This window comes from Polyergus mexicanus, unplaced genomic scaffold, assembly GCF_030449975.1.
Source record: "Polyergus mexicanus isolate NDT 795.1 unplaced genomic scaffold, iyPolMexi1.0 SCAF_11, whole genome shotgun sequence".
Taxonomy (NCBI): domain Eukaryota; kingdom Metazoa; phylum Arthropoda; class Insecta; order Hymenoptera; family Formicidae; genus Polyergus; species Polyergus mexicanus.
Genome location: NW_027223331.1, coordinates 7,896,890 through 7,920,982, shown reverse-complemented (window position 1 = coordinate 7,920,982; position 24,093 = coordinate 7,896,890). Strand labels below are relative to the sequence as shown.

General features: G+C 38.2%; 1 protein-coding gene across 2 annotated transcripts in view; it reads right to left on the bottom strand.

The window, feature by feature from the left end:
- LOC138937472 (uncharacterized) overlaps positions 1-24,093 on the bottom strand; it is a 174,329-nt gene that overhangs the window by 13,271 nt on the left and 136,965 nt on the right. The gene's annotated exons all lie outside the window — the stretch shown is intronic.

Below are 24,093 nucleotides of genomic sequence, written 5' to 3'. Positions count from 1 at the left end.
AAAGATCGGTCGAATTAGCGTGCGTTATGCGAATATATGCTTATATAAGTTGTTATATAATCCATCTATAATCAAATATAATTAATTCTAGAAATATATTCTAAAAATACTTTCTTTTTGTCGTTTTATATACAAGAATAATGATCATTTTTAAGTATTTTTCAAAGTCATGTCAGAATTTATAAAAACAAAGTTTATTCATATTAAATTATCGAAAAGATTCATGTCGATCATGGCAGATTTATGATCAGGGTTATACGATTGGGAACCTCTAAAGTCGAATCCGAAGAGGCACTTCTCTCTACGGATTACCGAATCGTTCACACGATGCTGTTGACCCAGAGAACAGACCGGCAGCGAAGGAGAACGAGGCTGAAGCATTAATCTTCATTGTCTTGTATTTGTCTGTGTTACGAGAAGAGAGCAGACGTACACTCTCCCCTATTTCCTTTGTCTTCGATCTCAACCGGGCAACTGCGATCTCGCATTATTAATCGCGTGGCATTGTGAAAGATAAGATCATTTCTTGCCGTAATCTGTCCAGGGAGAGACAAACATGGCAAAAGAGACTGAATTATATCCGACAACGACTAGAATATCCTTCTGCTACATTCTTTAAGTATCGATAAAGATGAGAAAATCAACAACTATTTCCGCGTTCGTTAAAAATTCGAACCGTTTAACCGATATGTCATATGTCGACGTAATGGATAATGTGTAATATAGATGTAAGAGATATCGCGCGAGGATCTCTCCATTATCGCGCAAATGAACGGACTCGACGTTCCCGACTTTTACCGATAACCGCTTTTTGTTTAAGGGACGACTTTCGGGGCGAGGATGAAGTGTATCGCGCTTAGTAGTAGTTCCGATGGGAGTTTCGGTTATCATAATAGGGTTGCGCGCCGTTATTACCACCACCATCGCCGCAAATAGCCTCTTCAGCGATCGGCGAAGCGTCGAAGACCCCCGCGTCATACCCTACTCGAGGCAGCCAGTCGTCTGTAATATAGATCGCTATCGATCGAATCGGCCGAGAAAGAGAGAGGAAGGGAGGAAGGGAGAAAGAGAGAGAGAGAGAGAGATGGATGGTTGGGTTCAAGAGCTTTCGATGTGTGCTAGCGATTTCGCACCGTGGCTCATTGAGACGTGGAAAAAGGGGCGCAGGAGTTAGATATCGGAAAGCTGTAAACATATATAACACGGGAAGCCGTATGTACATGCTAGTGGCATGCATCGCCGTGTTGAAGACATGCGCCAACACCATTGGAACATCACCAACAGGGAAAGTCCCGACTATCACGTGCACTCGTAATAATCAGTGCAAAAGCGAGACAACAAAGCACAAATATAATTGCAAATATCGATAGAGGATCGGGATTACACGTATCGCGTAATATTCGAAACAGCGAACGATTGTAATCTCGCCTCATTTTTATCTGTTTCCGGGATTAACAATCGTTATCATAAATGGCTGATAAAAAATTATAAAAGACTGTAAAGAAATTACTCAGGTTTTTATCAAACTTTCTCATGAAAACCCCTAAAGTGAAAAAGATGCCTCATAACTCTCTTATATTTTGATAAACTTTGCTAATCCGGTTTTTTTTTTTTCATTTTTTTATATATTTACATATTGCAATGTTGCAGCAAATGCCTGCGTTTTTGGTTTCCTTAAAGTTTACGAGCGTTTAGCGTTTATAATTCGTTTTGTGTTTTGTGTATCATTATATATAAAATTTCATATTATAATTTATAAATCGTTAGTCTTATTCTAGAATTACAACAATGCAAACTTGCAAATTATCTTTAAAAATATTCTATAGAAATATCGAGAACGAGTCAAATTGACCGTTTGATCCATGCAAAACTTCCAACATGGATTTGCAAAAATTTATCAATAGAAGAAAAGTAATTTTAATAATTTTTTAAATCATAATATATAAGGCTATACACAATGTGTCGAAAAAATAGCCTTAACATTTCTCTAAAAATTATCCAGAAAGAAGAAAAGATTTAATCAAGGATATTAAAGAAAAGAATATTTTGCGAAAAAGGACAGGTATCGTTATGCCTTATGCTATCTAAGGATTAAACATCGTCAGAGCATTATTATCATCACGGACGGAAAGTTGCGGGACTCTCTTTCGTAGCATCGCAGTTATGCCCATTGACTAGATTCGCGAGCATAACATCGAATCTCCACCACCCTCGATGGAAATGGCTAGGTGGGAATCAATATCGCGCACCCTTGCCAAGCAACCTGAAGGGCTGCCGGTTTGGTCCCCTTCGTGCGCCAGTCAAAGACCCCCTCGCGCCCTCCTCCTACGATCCGTCCCGTCGCTTCCATCCCATTCCATTCCCGTCGCGTTCTCCATTACATTCTGTCCCGTTACCGAGAGCACACGCTCGTACGTACACGATCCCGCTGATATTGTACCCGCGAGAGAGAGAGAGAGAGAGAGAGAGAGAGGTGGGGAGCGGGGGAGGTGTATGTGGGCGGCGGAGGGACGGTTTAGTTGGAATTCTCACGATTTCAAGCATGGCCGAGCCACTCGATAAGGCTACACCATAGGGTAATAAATATCCAGGCTAAAGCAGTGGCTCCGATGCGCGTTTCGGGGGTTTCGGCCGAGGGCGTATTTACGCTCGAGTCGCTTTAAAATGAAAAGGCCACCCTTCTCTTTTCCCGATAAGATCCGCGACAAATGGCGCCCCCGCTCCTCTCTTCTTCTCTCTCCCTCTCTACGACGAGAGCGGCGAAATTATGTGGTGCACGTGGTAAGCAATCTCCGTAAATACCGCGGGAAGTGATCGATCATCGGCGATATCCGCGATCCCGCACTTGAGACGTTTCTACAGGAATATCATTCATTATTGGCCTACTTTTCGATCACGAGGATATATTCACCTGTCTGAGAAAGGGCACGTCAAATGTGTATCTCGTGATTAAATTAAATAATGTACAGTAGTCGAATGTAAGAGGCCTTTATCCTAATTAATATCTATAATATATTAATGCTACTGTTTCAAAACTGAATAAATTATCTATATGTGCTAATTAATAATAATATTAATATTGTTATCTCGGAACATTATAAATTTATTCAAATCTATTTATCGCGCACAGAAGATGAAACTGGAATTACAAGAATGAGATAGATATTGTATAATATATCGAAACAAGTTATCAATCTTTTTGACGATTCTATTGCGTACAACTATGGTACTAACTGTTTATTGGCTTAAAATATCAAATTCTTATTTTACGCGTCTATCACCTATCATGGATTAATTTTACGTTAAAGAGAGGAACACGCTCGCTCAGATTGCAAGTTTGTAAAACGGAGTACCTGAATCGCGCGGACCAAAATAACGCACAAAAAGATCCGGAGTTTACTTGGTGGTTTGCAGGCTGACCGTAGATTCGACGCCAAGATAATTCGCCGGCGCTCGATTAAAAGCCGCGCGATCAGGCAACGGAACGAGGCGGAAGTATGAAGAGCGGAGCAAAGTCTGAGCAGGAGAAAGAGAGAGATAAAGAGTAATATCTTAAGCAGAGTTAAGCCAGGGCTTAAACGATGACCACGATGCCGCAAACGCGTTCTTACCTACCTCGCTCAATCTCCAGTAAGATTAACGAAATCGTTCGCGAACACTTGTCTTAATCGGTTCAAAATTCGACCTATAAACCGTACCGCATGTATCGATCGAATTCTGGATTTTATTCCGTTATGAATTGTCGAGGAAAAGAAAATTTACACAAATTTTTTCACTTATAAATTGCTTTTTATTTAATAAAATCGATCTGAACCGACGAAAAAAAATTTTAATAATCATATCTTAAATGATTATTCTCTGATCTTATTTTTCGAGGTATAACCATTATTATTATTTCTTATCAAGACGTGAATACGTCGATTACATATATTATATTTTTTTAATCGCAATTGATATTCGACTAACAACGTAATGTGCTATGATAGAGAACACAAAATCATGCGCGAATTTGGTAAAATTTAGTAAAACGCCATGATAAAAAGTAATATACGTGCTGAAACGCCGATAATAAAAGATATATAATACTTGCTGAACTATGCACATTGATAATATCGACAAGAAATTTACAGCTGTTGTCCAATCCCATTTCATTTTTACGATTGTGACACAATGCGCCGATCTTATCACGATAAGATAACTTTCGTTTACGAGAAACGATCAGCGAAATTTCAGGATATGCTAACTTTCGCCATCTCAAGATTATGATATCCGGCGCAGTTAGTAATTTCTTTCCGGATCTCGAAGTTCTTTCTTTCTCTTTCTCTTAAAACAAAAGAGAGAGAGAGAGAGAGAGAGAGAGAGAGAGAGAGAGAGAGAGAGCAAACGGAGATTTATTCCAGAATTAAATACCTCGAACAAATACGCCCTCGACTCGCCGGCGAGCCCTTCTTTCTTCCGATTCATCCCTTGACCTCGTTTTCCTGGATCGTGCTTTCCGACTTTCATTGACCCGTTAAGCCGATTTAAAATGTTCCGCCTTTAACCCCTCGAGAGTCGAGCCATGTTTTATGTCTCACTTTCGACACATCGAAAGTTTCGTCTTCCCATTTCCGGGTTTCGATGTAAGTAAATGAAATAACAAGATCGTTTTACGTTAAACAAATTAAAGTTCTTCGATAGAGAATTCATATTCTTTACGATAAATGCGCAGAAACATCACAATTTATGTTTAATTCGCTTAAATTAATATATAGAGTCTGTTTGTAAACTTTTTCTTCTTAAATAATTTCTCCTTTTATATCAAAATATATTCTTTTTATTAACGTTAGAAATATATTGGATGATTGCATAAGTTCGTGCTCGATTTTCATAGATGGCATCAAGTTACTGCATGGCGGAGTTCTATTGTTTTCGTGTGATAATTGTTGCTTACACCGAATAGATGACGTTGTCTTATGTCAATTTAACGTCAGACATTGTTCAGATAAGTCCATTTGTGCATAAGAGAAATCATTAAAAATGGAGAACGAAAAGGTGCATTTGCGGCATGTAACGCTATATGAATTTCGGAAAGGCGTGAGTGTTGGGATTGCACAAAAAAATATTCAAAGCGTTTATTTGGACCGCGCTCCTGCTCTCCGAACAGTCAAAAAGTGGTTTGGCAGATTTCGAAATTGTGATTTCAACATGGAGGATCAACCCCGCTCTGGACGGCCTTCTGGCATCGATGATGACATTGTGCATGCCTTAGTGGAAAGAAACCCAAGGATTACAACTGAGGATATTGCTGAGAGGCTGAACATCGATAATTCAACCGCTTTTCGTCATTTAAAAAAGCTTGGATACATCTCCAAGCTTGATACGTGGGTGCCGCGTCTCCTGACGGAAAGGAATAAGCTGCAGGAAAACTGCAGGAGTTGCAATGGGAAATTCTGCAGCACCCGCCATATTCTCCAGATATTGCGCCTTCAGATTTTTATCTGTTCCGGTTTTTGCAGAATAGTTTAAATAGCAAGAATCTCAATTCCGAGGAAGCTGTCGAAAACCACCTTACAAACTTTTTTCAAGAAAAACCAAGTTCTTTCTTCAAAAATGGATTCGACAAGCTTATAGATCGTTGGAAAACCATTGTAGAAAAGAATGGAGACTATATAATTGATTAATAAAAGTGTTATCTCTAAAATATAATCTATTGAAGTTTATATTTAAATCGGGCACGAACTTATGCAATCATCCAATATATGAAATTCTGCGCTAGATATATATATATATATGATACACGAATCAGTCGACGCCTCTCAGCTTTGCACAATTACACATGGCTCGTAATAAAATGAATAACGTAACATTCCCGAAGAACGATTATGTTCACGGACGCGGCGTCTCAGCCGAGTGTTTGAGCAGCAGATGTAACGAGGTCAGGGAAGCCAAAGGGGAGTTACAAGACATAACCCGCGTAATTCACGTCGGAGCCCCCGGCGTCATAAGGAGGAGCCGGGACGAGAAAGCATTATTCGCCTGGAATCTCACGTCGATAAAGAGAGAAAGAGGAAAAAAATAGAAGTCGGTCCAGCTTCAGGAAATTATCTCGCTAAATGGATCTACTCCGTCTTTCTCGTTTATTGCCGTCCAAGCAAGCTTATCTCGATACGTCGTATCGAATCCTCTCTGTCTCCTCTCCGTTGCACTGCTTGAAGAAATCACGCGGATATGATTGACACAAGAGAAATGCGATACATCCCAGATACAACTCTTGGAAAATGTAGCATAATGCATTTTTCTACACGAAAGTACTTATACACTCGTCCTTTTATACCTTTATCGTTCAAAATTACATCGTCAGCTGAAATTTCGCACGTATTCGCGCAAAGTTTTAAAAATTTATGCAGAAGATTAGAGAGTTGACTTGTCTTACTTAGCAGTTATTTAATGAAAATTGCTTGCAATTTTGTTTAATGAATTCTCATCCCTACACTACACATTTATTTGCTGAACAAATTCTTTTCTAGGCTTGTCGAAAATAAAGCGATGTGGATAACAGCGGTTCAAAAATTTTCAATTTGCGAACATTCATGTATTTTATGTACATGTATGGTATGAATGTGATACATAAATAAACTTCAGATTATTAATTCTCAAGATATAAATTTTCAACTCTAAATATAAACATCTCTTTATATATATTTATCCATCTATTAAACCTATATGTAATTTACGAAACGCAGCATTTTCCAGAAATCACATTAATTTTGAGTTTAAAGCAACAGGTTTCAAAAACAAATAGATCGTCCAAATAATAACTAACTTGTCTATAAATCTGTATAGTTAGCGGCCTGCGTGTTAATATTTCTCAATCGGGGAATGGATATTGATTTCGGTGCAACCCAGTACAGTTTGTTCAACGAGCTGCTCGTACCTCTTGTACATCGCGCAAACACATTCATATATTTACTCGAATAAAAGAAGAACACTGGGTGCTCCAGAAGTCTACGACGGTAAATAATTGCGTTCACGATCTTTAAAAATCCATAATTCGTCGAGGTGTGAACTCGCAACATCCTAATGTAATGCATACAATGAAAACGTTAACTTGTATATGGTACATATTTATCAAACGTATTTCCCAAAATATATTGATTTTCAATAATAATAATAATAATAATAATAATAATAATAATAATAATAATAATAATAATAGATGTATTAATTTTGTGGCCATTTAGATACGCGTTTAATTATTATTATTATCAATTTAATTATTAATTTATTTACTTGTAAATATATTACTATTGACTCATTTTTAAATCTATTAATATATTAGCCTGATATCATTACTTTTCTGTAAAAAAGAGATTGTGCGATACACGTGTAAAACATATCTTGATCACTGAAGTATGACACTCTAGCTGCAAATACGAGGGTTAAAACGCGATCGGGTGCCAACGGCAGTTTTGTCAAAGCTCCAAGTAGCGCAAGGACATTCCGGAAGTTGAAGCGTACGGGCGAGTGAGGTCACACGTGTTGCGCATTTGGTGAAAATATTTTTCGGACATGTATGTACTCCATTTTCACGGCAAATTCACACATGTAGAGATTTCTCAGTGTTATACACAGTTTACAATTACAGCGCACATGTAATACGATCGTTGTAATATCGCTACCTCAAACGTCATGAAACTTGCAGCTTTTCATATCGTAAAAATTTATTAAAATATAATTTAAGTTTGAAATTTTAATATTCGACGGCTGCCATTTTCGCTTTGTATGCAAATAGCTCTTTAAAAATAAATAATTCTAATTACTACCTATTAATCGAGTTATGCTCAATATTCTTACCGTTTCTATGTTTGTTAAGAAGTATCAATAATGAATTATGATAATTAATGAATTATGATATTATGATAATTTCGATTGTCTGCAAACGTTTCATATTTATAATACGGTGCGATCATTTGAGAATAATGGGTTAAATCAGACATATAAATCTGACTTAATATATATAATTACATTATAGCAGACGTATTTTAAAATTCAGAATTAATCTCATCAAAATTACAAATTGCAATTCGTAAAACTGTTTCATCGATGCGCATTCGTCTTTATGAAAATATATAAAAAGCGAGAAATTGCGCGAAGCGTTGACTTTATGAAAAATCTCAAAAAAAAGAGGGGGGGGGGGAACGACGCGTACAATGTCGGTCGTAATGTTACAAAGAGCAGAAGAGGAAAAATCCGCGTGAGCGTTGCCAAGAGGCGCAGCACGCGTGTACTTCCAAAAAAAAAAAAAAAAAAAAAAAAACTGGTATGAAAAAAAATATCATCCAAGAGTCAGGCGCGGAATTAAAAATGGCGCGAAAGCGACGAAAAAGCTGGCGCTTATAAGCTTTTTCTCACTTATGAAGAGTTTCGAAAAAAAAGAGAGAGAGAGAGAGAGAGAGAGAGAAAATTTCGTCATCGTGCAACGAGATCATTTAAAATCGAATATCTAAGATCGAATATTTGCCGACGCCGCAGTAACTGTTCTCGCAAACATTTAATAGCGAAATAAAAATAGAAAGAAACTTCGTTACCACGGATGTCATTACTAGATAGTCTATTAGATTTCTGTCACCTAATTTCCGTGTTTACGAAATTATGCATTTATATATCTTGATACGAAAATAAACTTTCTACTCTCTCGAGGTAGAATATAAATGTGATAAAATTATTCACGATTAAGCCGTCCGAAGAACGGAGTTAATCTCGCGGGCAAAAGAAATTCGATGAACGACATTCAGGCGTCGAGCTGTGAAGTCTCGAGTCGCACGAACGAGTAATTAAATCTGCAGTTTGCAACTCATTTGTCGGAATCTAGACGAAAGAACGGAGAACGTGGGTAACAGCGATCGTGAGTGATTCTCAAGGACTCTCGCGGGTCGCCCCTTCCGGTCGGCGATGCAGGTTGCCGACGAAGAAGCGCGGAACGAGAGCAGTTGCGAGTTTCTTGCGACTACCCGGGGAACAAGCTATACCGTTATGAATGAAGGAGGTTGAGGAGAGCCGGAGATCGAACGTGCGCCGCGTTTCCTTATCCGTCGTCTCCTCGCGTTGCAATCACGAGTAATTTAAATATATCCTCTTTATCGAGAGAGGAAAAATCGAATCAAAATCCCGAGCTCGAAAATTCTGAAAAAATTTATTGAAGCCTTTTCAAATACTTGAATTTGAAAAATAGAGAGATATAACGTGTTTGCAAATATTAATTTAATTTATATCCAAATTAATCATCAATCTTCTTAATTCGAAGCTTAATTACTAAGATATTTTATGAGAGATAATAAAGCGGATATATCTCTCACAATTTTTGTAGTTTTATTCGGCAAATACACTTGTCACTCATTCTTTCTCGCAACGAGAACACCATAATATTATGTTGTCGTGTTATTGCCGGACGTAAAGCGTTATACGTCAATGAATTAACTTGACGAAAACAAGACGAAACTGTAGTCGGCGCGATTCAAGTCGTTGCTCTCTTAATTTAGCAGTACTCGTTGGGAAATTGCGAACAGCCAGAGTGGAATAAAATGATCCCGCACGCCAAGCGAAACAAATGTCATTAATTACAAATGACTGTGCTTCTCACTGGCGGAAAACGTTGGCCGTATGATCCCGGTAACAATGATCTCAAATCGCTCGTCATGGCTAATGTGTTAATAGCAGCGAGCTGATTGTACCATTTTTGAGATTGTTAAGTATCAATTTTATCGCGACAATAATTTTAAGCGCATCGCATGTCCTATTTACGCGTATTATTCAATGATTCGTGTTTCTTCTGACAAATTACATTATATCATGAGATAGATCGAGTACCAATTTGTACAATCGATATACCTCAACACGATAATTGAAATAAAATTAATTATCATAAATCCCAGGTATATAAATATGAAACCGGAATTTTTGTATAGAAAATACACGTTTATTGTATGAAAATGATAAAAAATATTTTATTCCAAGTATTGCCCATTGCTAGCTATACATTTTTCCCATCTCTCTGACAATTTGTGGATGCCACGCCAAAAAAACTGTTGCTCCTTTGAGGCAAACCAGTCATCGAGCCATTTTCGTACATTTTCGTAAGAAGTGAAGCGCTGCTCGGCAAGTGCGTGTCCCATCGATGCAAATAAGTAGTAATCGGATGGAGCCAAGTCTGGTGAGTAAGCTGCATGCGAAAGTATTTCCCAACTAAACGCCTCAATCGTTTCCTTGACCGGTTTTGCTGTGTGTGATGGTGCATTATCATGAAGCAAAATCACTTTGTGTTGCCTTTTTTGATATTCTGGTCGTTTTTCACGCAAAGCTTGATTCAAATCGAGTTGTTGTTGCGTTTGAGCGTCATCCTCATCCAACAATGTTTGCAATTCGCTGTCTTGAAACTTTTTCGGTGATCTTCCACGTTCTTCGTTTCTCACGTCAAAATCGCCACTTTTGAATTTTTTAAACCACTCAAAGCGCTGTGATTTACCAAGAGCATGCTCACCGTAAGCTTCGACAAGCATTCGATGCGATTCTGCAGCAGTTTTCTTCAAATGGTAACAGAAAATCAATGCTGTCCGCAAATCGTAGTTTCCAGGCACAAAATTCGACATGTTCGACGCTATTAAAAACTATGCTGTTGTATGAAACTTGTATTGTTGTGAGTTGAAAATCTTTATCAGATGTCAAAACAAGAAAATGGCGCCAATGACGCGGTTTGACGGTAACTACATGAACAGCTAGGGCCAGCTATGGGCAAATTCCGGTTTCATATTTATATACCTGGTATATATTGTGTAAATATATATTTATGTGCAAGTGATTAAAAAATGATTCCGATTTTTGCGTTGAACAAAATATACCCATTTTATCGCGAGTAGTATTAGTGTAATCTGTTTATTGTAAAAATCGATAACTTTCTGTGATGAAAAAGTAAATCACATATATTTTAAGCTGCGCGTTCACTTTTTATTCGCGCGCCAGGACAGACATTTACATTGCCATTTTAATATCAGCATATTTAATGGAGTAAACAGTATGTCGGCGACGATTACATTGCCGCCTCGAAATCTAGTTTTCATACTGAGCCAGGTTTCTCGTGTCCGTTCTATTATAACGGCAATTCCTTTTCCATGCGGCTTTCAGCTACAATCTCCTCACCTTCGTGAAAGACGGGCGGTGCATACCGCGGAGAGAGGCTAAATAGAATTAAGGCGAAATGGAGCAACGTAAAACTCGACTTCCGTAATACGCGGGAAAAATAAAGCGAGAGAACTCGCTCGCTCCGGCAGAGTACGTGCGACGTTAACGAGTAACTGGGTAAACCATGCAGTTATTGGCCGTTTAACTTTTCCTCTACATTGTATGCAATTAACTAACTTTTAAAACGAGCCTTTACCCGTATCCAAAAAATTATCGAGAATCGATCTCGCTAACGAAACGTCGGTTTTTAAACTCATCGTACGATACATCTTTAAAATGTAACTTTCTTTCAATTTCCGATATATAATATATACGATATATAATGTGGGATGTATAACAGTTTATAGATTCTGTCCAATGATAATAGATAGAGATCGAAATCACCTCCATCACAATCAAAACAACCGGCTGATAGTTCGAATATTTGCAAGTCAACATTCTGTTCGCTGACTGGACGAACTTTGCGAACGAGAAAGTCCCGTTATACGTTCCGGTATATCCGCATGGAACGCCAAGAGAATTTACGGTTATTACAATCAAAGCTGTAAGACCAATATTTGTTTCGTTCAAAAAATGAAATGGCTATATATTTGACGATTTATAATAATACATGTATAATAAAAGTATAATTTTTTTTTCTAAAAAATATTCAGATATATTGTCTTAAGTTCTCGAGCACGGAAAAGAAATATTTAATACAATTAATACTTTGAATTAGCCAAGAAATTAATTAATCGTATTAAAACTCGATGCGTTAAAAAATTAAACACCTTTGTAATCAAATGGATGAAAGTTTCGTTTGCCGTACGATATTATTATCGTTCATCTTTGATCTCGTTCGATTCGCTTTGAATTGCAATAATTATTTTTCTCCCACAATCAAATACAATTCACACAAACAATCTGCTAGATATACAGCATCGAATCCTTCGCGATACGCGATTATCTCTGTCAGCTAGCTGGGACATTTGGGATAAAAATCTTGTCGATCTATGATGCCGTTATCTCTAGCTAGCTAGCTGGAACGAAAATTCCGTCTGTATAAAAAAAAAAGCGGATTCGCAAAAGTCGTCGGCCGATCGGACGCGTTCATTTAATTTCCTGCCGGCTACGCCCACGTGTGGAAACGACGTAGATATCGGCGCAAAAGCGGCTCGGAATAATTAGATCCAAGGCCGCGCTCTCGGCCGGCACAATATATTGTACCTCGCCCGCTTAACGCACCGCAACGGCGTGTGTCTTTCCGCCGTTTCGCTCGACGGCGCCGACCGCACGCGCGCACCCACATTTCCGCTCGCGCAACTTTGTATGAATGGAAGGCGCGAGATGTGAGTTCCCTCGATAAGAGAGGCGTATCCCGCGAAGGAGATCGCGCTACGCGCAGCGAAATCGTTTCAACCTCCTCATTCATATAGGATATACGCGATTTCTGTGCATTCTATTATTGGGTGATTGCATAAGTTCTCTCGTGCCCGATTTAAATATAAACTTCAATAGATTATACAATATTTTAGAGATAATACTTTTATTAATCAATTATATAGTCTCCATTCTTTTCTACAATGGTTTTCCAACGATCTATAAGCTTGTCGATTCCATTTTTCAAGAAAGAACTTGGTTTTTCTTGAAAAAAGTTTGTAAGGTGGTTTTCGACAGCTTTCTCGGAATTGAGATTCTTGCCATTTAAACTATTCTGCAAAGACCGGAACGGATAAAAATCTGAAGGCGCGATATCTGGAGAATATGGCGGGTGCTGCAGAATTTCCCATTGCAACTCCTGCAGTTTTCCTGCAGCTTATTCCTTTCGGTCAGGAGACGCGGAACCCACGTATCAAGCTTGGAAATGTATCCAAGCTTTTTTAAATGACGAAAAGCGGTTGAATTATCGATGTTCAGCCTCTCAGCAATATCCTCAGTTGTAATCCTTGGGTTTCTTTCCACTAAGGCATGCACAATGTCATCATCGATGCCAGAAGGCCGTCCGGAGCGGGGTTGATCCTCCATGTTGAAATCACAATTTCGAAATCTGCCAAACCACTTTTCGACTGTTCGGAGAGCAGGAGCGCGGTCCAAATAAACGCTTTGAATATTTTTTTGTGCAATCCCAACACTCACGCCTTTCCGAAATTCATATAGCGTTACATGCCGCAAATGCACCTTTCGTTCTCCATTTTTAATGATTTCTCTTATGCACAAATGGACTTATCTGAACAATGTCCGACGCTAAATTGACATAAGACAACGTCATCGGTGTAAGCAACAATTATCACACGAAAACAATAGAACTCCGCCATGCAGCAATTTAATGCCATCTATGAAAATCGGGCACGAACTTATGCAATCATCCTATATATTATGTATCAAACTTTATTCGATGCGCATTTTTATTTCGTCTCAGCGGATTATATTTAGAAAATATATTTGTATTTGGCTATTGTTATAATTGTGTATAAATAACGATACAAGAATTGAGTAGAATGTAAATAGCACTCTTCGTTCTTTCTATAGATATTTGATCGAATAGAATTTATTTCAGTTTTCCATTTGTGCTGGTCTCTGGAGCCAGCAAAAACCTTTCGCACAATACTTTCGTAAGCGCGATGCAGAATTCAATGCACGAGACGACCCTGTACGAGAATTCTCCGTGCGTGATCATAAGGTAAGAGTCCATTGTTTGGAATATAGCGCGTATAGTAATGCGAATTATTGGCGTGGGATTAACGGCTGAAAGAGATGTTGAAGCGCGTAATTGACTTTCACCACGAGTGCGTATAATCGCGATTTACGAAGACTCGCGTACAAGGTACCGTAAGGTTTGCGGTTGATGTAAATGTAGAAGAAAGTCAGCGAACTTGAATGTAAGGTTGCCTCGAGCGTCCTAAACTTTAAACGATCGAGCATCCGTATTCGCGGATGTAGATATGTGAAAGGAGATTGTTTCGATACGCGCGAATAAGATGATCGAGAGATCTCTGCCGTGAAATTTCCGCGGTGCTACTTGAACGATACTTCGTAAATCTACCCCGTGACGTCAATAGCGTGCACCCACGCATCCGCGTATCGCTCATATCATGAAGATTCATTCGAGGATTCACGAAGGAGAAAAATGATTTCGCGTTTAGATGAACGATGTGACGTTACGGAAATTAGAATTGTTTCGAATTTCCATGGAACAGATGCTTCACATCTTTATAATATTTTATTGCTTTATTTTCCATGTGCTAAAAGATATTCAGTTGACGCTTCTACACTTTTTCGAAAACTACAAAAATTCATGGAGAATTCGACGAATGATGCGAATAAATCGAAATAATCGACAGCTCTCTCTTCTCGAGTGCATTAATGACGATGTCGAAACGCGCGACCGCGAAAGGAGAAGGGTCGCGCAGTAATCATTCGACATTCGGGATTGTAATATCCATTAGTCCTTCCGATATCCGGCTAATCCATCTCCCGCGGCCATTTTCCTGATTTACATATCTTCCTGGCTTTCTTCCACGACGGCGAGCTCGTTTGTCTCGCCGTGCCGCGAGAAAACCGGCATCGGATTCGATCGTATATCACAGCGGAGGAGGAGAGGCCCCCGGCAGCATTCTCCGGGAATACGGAGATGCTACGATAACCCTGCATACCGAATTACCTGCGAGAGAGGTCTATATATCCCATGTGCGCGCTCCATCTACCGAGTGCACGTCACTTCTCGAACCGCCGTCGTTTCGTCTCGTCTCGTTTCGTTTTACGGCGGTTTATTAACATAAAATGATTGGCCAGCTTTATAAAACAACGTGATAAAATAAGGACGAACATTTAATTCTCCAATCTCGTTACAATTAATAATCGTAATCTTGATAATATTCTTATCGGATTATTCGAGGTCTCTGGATTTCTATACGCGTATCGTATCATTATCATCGGGCGAGCGCGTTTATAATTCTCTATTAAAATGTAAAGCTATAAATTTCTATTTCCACGCTTTTAACCTTAATTCGACATTTTACGTTATATTTATACCCGTATTCATAGTCCTTCCTTATTTTAAGGACGGAGGAAGCCTCCATGAAGGATTCCTTGAATCTGCAGACCTCGAGTCTCCCTTTCAGAAGGAAGGAATATTTTAGGGATTTTTAGTGACCGACTGGAGGCAGCACCGTTTTATGCTGCCTGCAACTAATTTCATGTAATACATATGAAAACTTTTTCGTATCTTCAAAAAATTCCACGGGATTTTCCCAATCGCGAATGTATCTTTTCGGAATCCGCCACAGAATCCGATTCTCTGGATTTTCGTCTTCAAATCCATCGTCAGAATCATTTAAAAATTCATTGTCCATTATCCCTTTTTCCTTTATACACTTTCAGTTTGAGAGCGCGACAACAAATAACCACAAAACCACAAATGTAACGAAACTAACTTTTGGAGGTTATATTTGGTTATATTCTGCGTATCGTCTGCTAAAAAGGTCGCATCGCTCCTCGAGGAAGCTCGTGACCTTCCTTGAGATAAGGGAGCCAATAAGATTCCTTGTTCGATCAAGGAAAGTTTATGAAACGTGGAACGAGGAACAAGGAATCCTTATTCCTCAAGGACGGACTATGAATACGGGTATTAGTATATTATATTTATGAAAAACAAATGGGATAATATGAAATAATAAAATGGAGAGAGAGAGAGAGAGAGAGAAACAGAGAGCAAACAAGTGATTAAAATCAAGTTACGAGACTGTTTATCCGAATTGCATTATTCTCGATTCGAACGCAGCCCGGCAGTTGTCTACTTCGAAGTGCATCCGCTTCCACTTGCGACTTCCGAGAAGAAATTATGCTAACGCTCATAAACCGCCGTCGGGCGTGCGTCTCGTTACATTTGATTAAATATTTGCATTCGGTTTAATCCGCTCCCGTCCCCTCTGTTCTCTGTCTTCGTTTCTCCATCTTCCTCATAGGCGACACGTTCACTACGAGATAGGATTGAGAAAAAAAAAAACAGAAAAAAATTGGAGAATAATCGTCGCGTATTTGCATCCGGATAATCGTGCGTCACGCGTATTCATTAGTCTTTCTGTACTGGTAGGATAACCGCGAAAAAAATTACGGAGATAAGAGAAAGGAAGATAACCCTCTCGCAGCCACGATTTTCCTTCGTATAATTAACGGATGATAAATGACATTGTAAAAATAATTTCAACATAGGTACTATATATTATTTAATTAAAGTACGATAATAAAGCAGGGCTCTCATCTTCTTTAAAATTTGAAATTATTATATTTATATAATGGAATAATAATTCGTTAAATACATTTTCTCCCGAATGATTCGCAACGAATAGCTAATCAGATTACTAGCAATTTTAAATTGTTATTTCGTTATAAACGTAATAGTTGCAAGCTAATACGGCCGATATACGCGGGTGTAATGTTGGCTGAGATACGCGGTCCGTGTAAAGGAAGCCTCGTTGTGCCTGTTGTCTTTCTCTCTCTTAACGACTAATAATAAACTGTATTTATAGAGAGTAAGTCAGAAGCCCTATGTATTGTACATTTTATCGCGACCATCGCATCACAATCTTTTATCAAGTTATCTGAAACGAGGGGACGAGAGATCTCGCACAGTCATCAGGTGCAATGTTGTAAAATGCAATAAATCATATTTATTATATTGGAATTTACATTCGAAATTGTATCGTGGCGACGTGAAGTAAATTTGTCGAAGGAAGAAATGGCAGTCTTGACACGAATCACGCGAATCGAATCGATTTCGCTGCCTCGAGACTCGCGAATATCGATAATTCGAGAGCGCGAGATTTCCCTGCATTTAATCGTCTATCATTGGCGCATAAATAACACGCTTAGAGTACGCAATTGCATAAACATAATCCCATGAAAATCAGTAATCTGTCAAATTAATTCCGTTCGAATAATCCATTAAACCTGGTCTCGCGCATTAATACGATCATGGGGAAACTCAATGCCAAATACAGTGCCAGATCTCACTTGAGAATCTTAAAAATGTACGCGCGTCGATCAAAATTCTTTTCTCTCTTTTGTAATACGAGATTCCTTCGGTTAAAATATTTTCCCTCTAGTAACGTAAAGTAAAGTAACATCTGCGTGCATCATTTTATGACCATCCAGAAGACGCATTTTTCACATCAGTGGCGCGAGAATGCATTTCTCGAGATATAGTCTCGAGATTTAGTCTCGAGACACCTTTGATCGTGACAAAATTACAATTATATCTTTAATCCCCTTCGCTTTCTCCCGATGAATCCAACTACTACGAAACCACCGTCGCAGGAATAGAGTACGTTAATTGCTCGGATTCGGAGGTAAATTCGCTGCTGCAACTAATCGCCGTCCATAATCTTCGTAATGATCGTGCGAGACAGACGTTGCCGGCGACGATCCTTTAATACGATGCATGCGCGTTTCCAAACGACATTTAAATCGTGACGGATTGCACCGAGTTCGCAACCGACATTAGTCTCATTCCTATCGCTTCTCGAACTCGTTACTATGCGCGTACACGAGCCACCGCGTGTGACCTTTTTTTTTGACAGGCCGAACGTTGCTCGTACGTGAAAGCGGAATATAATTATAACGATAACGAGAGTACGATCAGAGTATTAAAAAAATGTCAAATTATATACTCTGTACTTACGAGTAATAGCAAATTTCTCTACGACGGAATTTAAATTCAGAAAGATTTCATTGCAAGCCGTTACTCGAGGCAATTTTTTTAAATTTCAGTGGAATGAAGCTTCGAATTAAATTTCCATAAAGTTTCGTCCTCTTTTTGCAGATCTTTCGCAACTTGTCTCGCGTAACTCTCTTTAATATTTAATAACTTCCTAACTGAACTTTGGTTTATATTCTTTTCCGGGGAAAGAGAACGTGCGTGACATTAGAGAAATGTCATACGATCGAAAATGTCGTTGTCGAGATTGATCTGAATTAATGATAACCAAATTTCTATCGCGAAAGTTTAATAGCTCCGTCTTGTTTGTCTACTACAGTTCACTATCTCGACCGAATCGTACTCGCCCACCGTCTCTCCACTGGCGAAGTTAGTTTTCAAGCTATAGCCGAGTCGGAGAACCGTTACAAGGTGGATGACCGAATTAAAGTTCGAGCAACTCGTGCCTCTCTATGCTGTTGCCGGGAAAGCTCGTCGAGAAGCCGTCGAAGGGGACGAGAAAAATTACAAGTCTTGCGTGAAGATTTTCACACGCTCGCGGACGGATGACGGAAAGATTGTGATCACACATTAAACAGTATTAAACACTTTAATACTGTTTATTAAGCACTTTAAACATATAAATTAATTGTAAAAATTAAATAAGCATTTCTGTTTCCCATTCAACACTTATCTAAAAAAAGTCTTGCTCTAAAAATGTAGAAAACTGTAATTCTCAAAGATAAGAGTTTCTAATAACATATTAATAAAGACAGTATTAAAAAAAAAACCTCCTATTTTATATCTATATGAATTTTTAAAGATTCAATAAAATTCTTTCCTATTTTATTCTCTCACACAGTGTAAAAATCTTACAAAAAAAAAATTTTATGAAATAGATCGTCGAAAGGATAAAAAAAAAAAAAAAAAAAAAAATTCTCGGAAGAGAAAGTATCTGAAAAATATGAAATCACCAACAAATAAATTTATCAACAATATTTAATATAAATCATATACATTAAACATCATCTCTTTATATTTACAGAATATAGTGTTCTATATATTCTGAAAATTGATAAAACCGTTTACTGCGATCGACGAAATTGCAATCGCCAAGTTCTAATTCGAGTCGCACTTCGAGTCGAATTTAGAAATCGATGAAGAGAGGGAATAAAGAACTAATCGAAGAAAACGTCGCGTGGATATCGAGCCCGAAAATACAGCGAGTCTTCGGCGGAAAATATTTTAGCACGTATCGACAAACTTATGAATTTGCGATGACGGTTTACGATGGCAGCAAGTTAATCCGATGAAACAGACGATTGGAATGCTATTATTAAACATTTTCTTTTCGTTTAGTTATGATCGTGTGAGTAGTTTCTCGATATCCTAAAGAAATTTTTAAAGCTACACATATATTCTCTTGTGGTATATCCAATGGACTAAATTAAACGTCCATCTCAATACATCGTTCTAACATCGTCAAAGTTCCCTCTTAAATCTTTGAAGAAGACAGCATTTTAAGACGATCCGACCGTTGAAATTAATTAACCGGAACGTCAATTTATATGACACCGTCCTCCGAAAATAGCCGTACTATTTTAAAGATACCAAGACATCAATTGGGAGTAGACGCTCGAAATAAGCGCGCATATTTCCAAATTTCGCGAATTTCTTTGATCGAGGCGAAAACGAACATATTATAAAATCAGTCGTAGAAGGAAAAATTCAAAGAGAGGCATCGACGAGAGATAGCTCGACTCGATTCGACAAGATATACGAAACAACAATTCAGAGCGATACTCGAAGACGCCGGAAGAAGAGCTCGGAGGGAAGACAGATCATATAAAACGTAACATCGGGCGAAGAGGCGAAAAATTCGGAAGAGCGAAGAAGAGAAACAGGACGAAGCTGGTGGCGGGGAAAGGAGACACCGGAAAATTTCCTCCGACGTCTCACAGATTTTGCCTCGCGGCGGTTCTCGCCGTGTCCTGTGAATCGTAAAGCGGGTTACTCGTTTCGCGGGTAGCCGAGAGCAAAAGGAGACGAGAGGTGGGTTTGTCGACGTTTCCTCTTCTTTATACGGTACAACGAGCTTACATCCTCGATAAGTCGACCAAAGTCATATTGCTTTCTCTCTCTCTCTTTCATCTTTCTCACACTCTTTCATACTCTCTCCCTCTCTTTTCCTATTTTGAGCGATATAAATTAAATTACAAGTTGTTTTAAACTATAATATAATACGCAAAAATAAAAAAACCAATAATTTTGTCGCTTATCCAAATACGGTAGTTAACAAAATGTTAAAACAATTATCGATTAGAAACGATTAGGTTGTCTTTCTTATATTAACTAGGAATAAAGATTCATCGATAAATAAATAATATTATCGTGCGCTAAAACTAATTCGCGCGAATATGCTTTGACGAGCGCGCGTGAAAAATTCGAGCCGAAGAAGGGAACATTCGCGCGCAACGTTCCTTCATATATTTTGCACAGTCCTAAACACACCGAGCCAACGATTATCCGGATTGCACCGTATGCAATTCTCGAGTGCAGTGACCGACCTTGCGATCTTCAACCTGTCTTTCCGGCTTAACTGCGAGCAGCCGCCTAGAATATTTATCATCGACGAACGCGCGAGTAATAAAAATCGCCGAAATTCAAACAAAGCCAATCTCGAAAAAAAAAAAAAAACGCGGATACAAACGATTTCCAAAATCAAAAGCTTTCGTTGAAAGCATAAATGCGTGATGCCATCACCAACAGCTCTATAGACTGTTTGTATGACTGTTCGTTTGTAATCCTCCATTCTCCTTTTCATCGATTGTCCTACCAATTATTTTACGTTTGTTTCTGTGTCATTTTAATCAAGCATATAATGAAAATAATATAAAATTATTGTTTAACGCGAGACTATCGGTAATATTTGAAAAATGCAATAGCAGAGAAGAAAGAGAATAGACGGTGGATAAAATTGTAAATAGAATTTGACTTGCAAATTCTATCGCGAATCACAGATTGGCTAAAATAGCCTTTATCGAGAATTCTGATATCTCATTTAAACGTTTAAGCTAAAATCTTTTAAGTTAGAAAGATGAGCAAATTACTAATTTCATAACACGTTTAAACTTATTCTATAAAATTCAAAAATACTTTCTTGTACAAACTTTAAATTACAAACGAGAAAAAGCTAATGATACAGCGATCAAGCTTATTAAACGAAATGGAGCAATAAAACTTGTAATGTTTACTGTGACATGTATGTGATTCACGATCACGACATAAAAATTCCATCGAAAAACCTAAAAAATTAGTAAGCTTCAATAATCGAACGGGTTTACAAATAAGATTCGTCGTAAAAAAAAAAAAAAAAAAAAAAAAAAAACCGGAGACGAGACCGACGATATTGCAATGAGAAATATTTATCTAGGACTACGCATCTCTCGAGCTGCGTGCACCTGCATGCACGTGCGGTTGCGCGTGCATACAAACGGAGCGGTCGGGGATGACAAACAGCCCGGAGGGGTTGGTGCGTCGTTTAATCCCGACATTCCCTCGTTTCGACGACGACGACGACGGTCCCGCGCGCTCACAAAAGCCGTCGTTAGTAACTTCGACCCTCGTCGACCGAAAACTTACCCCTCCGTGGCCGGGTTTCTCCACTCGCCCGCCTTCTCCCCTTTGATCCCTAAGGAATAGGAGAATTGCGTCCCAACGACGCAGGTAACGTATTGTTCCGATTAATTATATGACAAGACGGGATTAGGTAGAATTGGGAATTCACGACGTTGAAAATTCCTTAAACTTTCGTTAAAAATATATTGTTCGTCAAGATCGTAGTCCGCATCCTTAACCGGATTTTTATCGAAGGCGCAAAAAATTATCAGGCTTAAAAACGATAACTTCCGTTATTTTATAAATTTTACAGATAGGCCAAATTATTTTTTACACCAGTGTGTCGTGTGTCAATATTCAAAAGTAATCAAATTAAAAGTTTCGTATTAAATTATATTGGGGGGGAAAAAAAAAAGAAAAAAATCCGGGTTCTCGATTCGATAATTCTGTGATTGTACCATATTTCAAATGAATGAACGACTTTACACTCGGCTCGGATCGACGACAATGCGTTACACGCAAAAGTCGAGCGGTGGGCGATTAGTCGAGATTCGATTAAGCGAGAGCAGCCACGATCGGAAAGTAATTAAGCCGCGACGGTAGAGAATCGTCGTCGTGGCTCTCGCTAGTCTTTGGCGGATCCCTAATGGTCGCTTAATGCTCCGGCACGAACACGAACAGCTAGAAGAAAGGTAGGAAAGGAACATTAATGTGTTCCTCGCACTGACGACAACGAAAACGACGAGTTCGTGAGCGTGACTCGGCCTTGCTGATCGCGAGGCCTATTATGACTCCGCTGACACAGCCAGATACCCGACCGATACTCAAGTGAAAAAGAGAATGGGAAGGCCGAGCCGATATAATATATATCGGCCATTACTTCACTGGAATAGTACAATATAATAATTGGAGAAACGATAGATTTGCTTTTAATATCTTCAAACATTTCCGTTTAAAAAATATCTCATACAATGAGTGGATTTTTGAAATGTTAACTCCCTGTTTCAAAGAAAAAAAAATATATATATATAAAGTTAAATAAAATAGACAATAAATTTAAAACATATAAAAAAAAATATGGAAATAAATTTCTATATTTTGAAGTTTTAATAATTGACAAATAGAGAGAGAAGGGACTAAATATAAAAAATCGCTTCACCATTCGAAATTTATACTAAAATAAAAGAGTAAAAAATTTATATATATATACTTTTGATTAAATACAAGTGTGTTTAGAAATAGAATTTGATTAAAATTGATCTTTCACAATTTTCGACGATATTGATGACTATGATTATATGATTTATTTTCGTAGTAGGAAAAATATGTTTATCTTTAACGCGAACAAAACGATGTCAGCAAATTTGAAATGACTCTACTCTGATTTAGAAAGTATACAACTTCTCAAATTATGCCTCGAAACGAGGCTTAGGGGGAACAATCGGTTTCCATTTTCAGAGAATATAAAAAGCGATAGAGGACACTTTTGTCGATTCAGAAATCTTAAATACGTCGTACACAAAACCAGTTCGACAGTTTCGCAAAAGCGAAAGTATGCGGCGGATCGGATAAGGGTTAAGTGGCCAGTAACCGTATAGCTTATCCTAGATCCGAAGCTGGTCGGCCGCCAGGCGCGACACAATAGAACGGATCCGATAAACCGAGCATGGGATTTATCGGCGTCGTGCTTAGCCAGGAAACGGTGTCCCTGGTGGAAATATATAGGCGCGTATCCATTCGCCGTATAAGCGAGCATCCCCTTCGAGCGCCCGAGGGTGTAACGCAGCGAGAAAGAGAGAGAGAGAGAGAGAGAGAGAGAGAGAGAATTTCGGCGTGCACGAGGCACGCGATCAAGAATTAATATCTCGCAGCAAAAAACATAATTTGCATAACAAGATATACTAACTTACTAATGATAAGAGTGAGATAATAAAAAATTGTATGAACTTTCAATTATATATATTGTATATACAGATTTAAGTATAATAATAATATATAAATAATAAGAGTCAAAAGGAGAGAGCGTCCACGAGGTGTAAACAATTTGCTGGCAAAATTTTTGTTAATAATGTAGGCAGATAAAGAAAATCAATAGCATTAAAAATATCTAAAGACATTAAAAGAAACGCAAGTCTTTCGACAAGATCGTTGCAGACCGCATATTTCCGTCTTTAAGATTGAGCTCGATTCCATCTTTCATTCTCTCCTTTCGCTTATCGCCCATTCATCAATTTTTCTGCAATTGGAATTTCGATGAATATCAATCTTTAGATTTTTTTTTCATGTATTTCATCGACAAATCAAATCATCCTAATCGTCTCTTTATTAAAAAAAAAAAAAAAAAAAAAAGATTATTTTATTGGTATTTTATATTGACACTTACTTTTTATCGACATTATTATCTTATAACTGATGTTACGCAAAGATCTTGAACAATAGCGGTACATTTTATATTTATCAGTAATCTCACACGCACATACTATTACTACAATATCGCTTACGTTAACTCCATAGCAGCAAATTAATAATTTCATATACTTCGATTAATTGAAAGAAGATGTAATATCATGTTATTTCTTTACCGT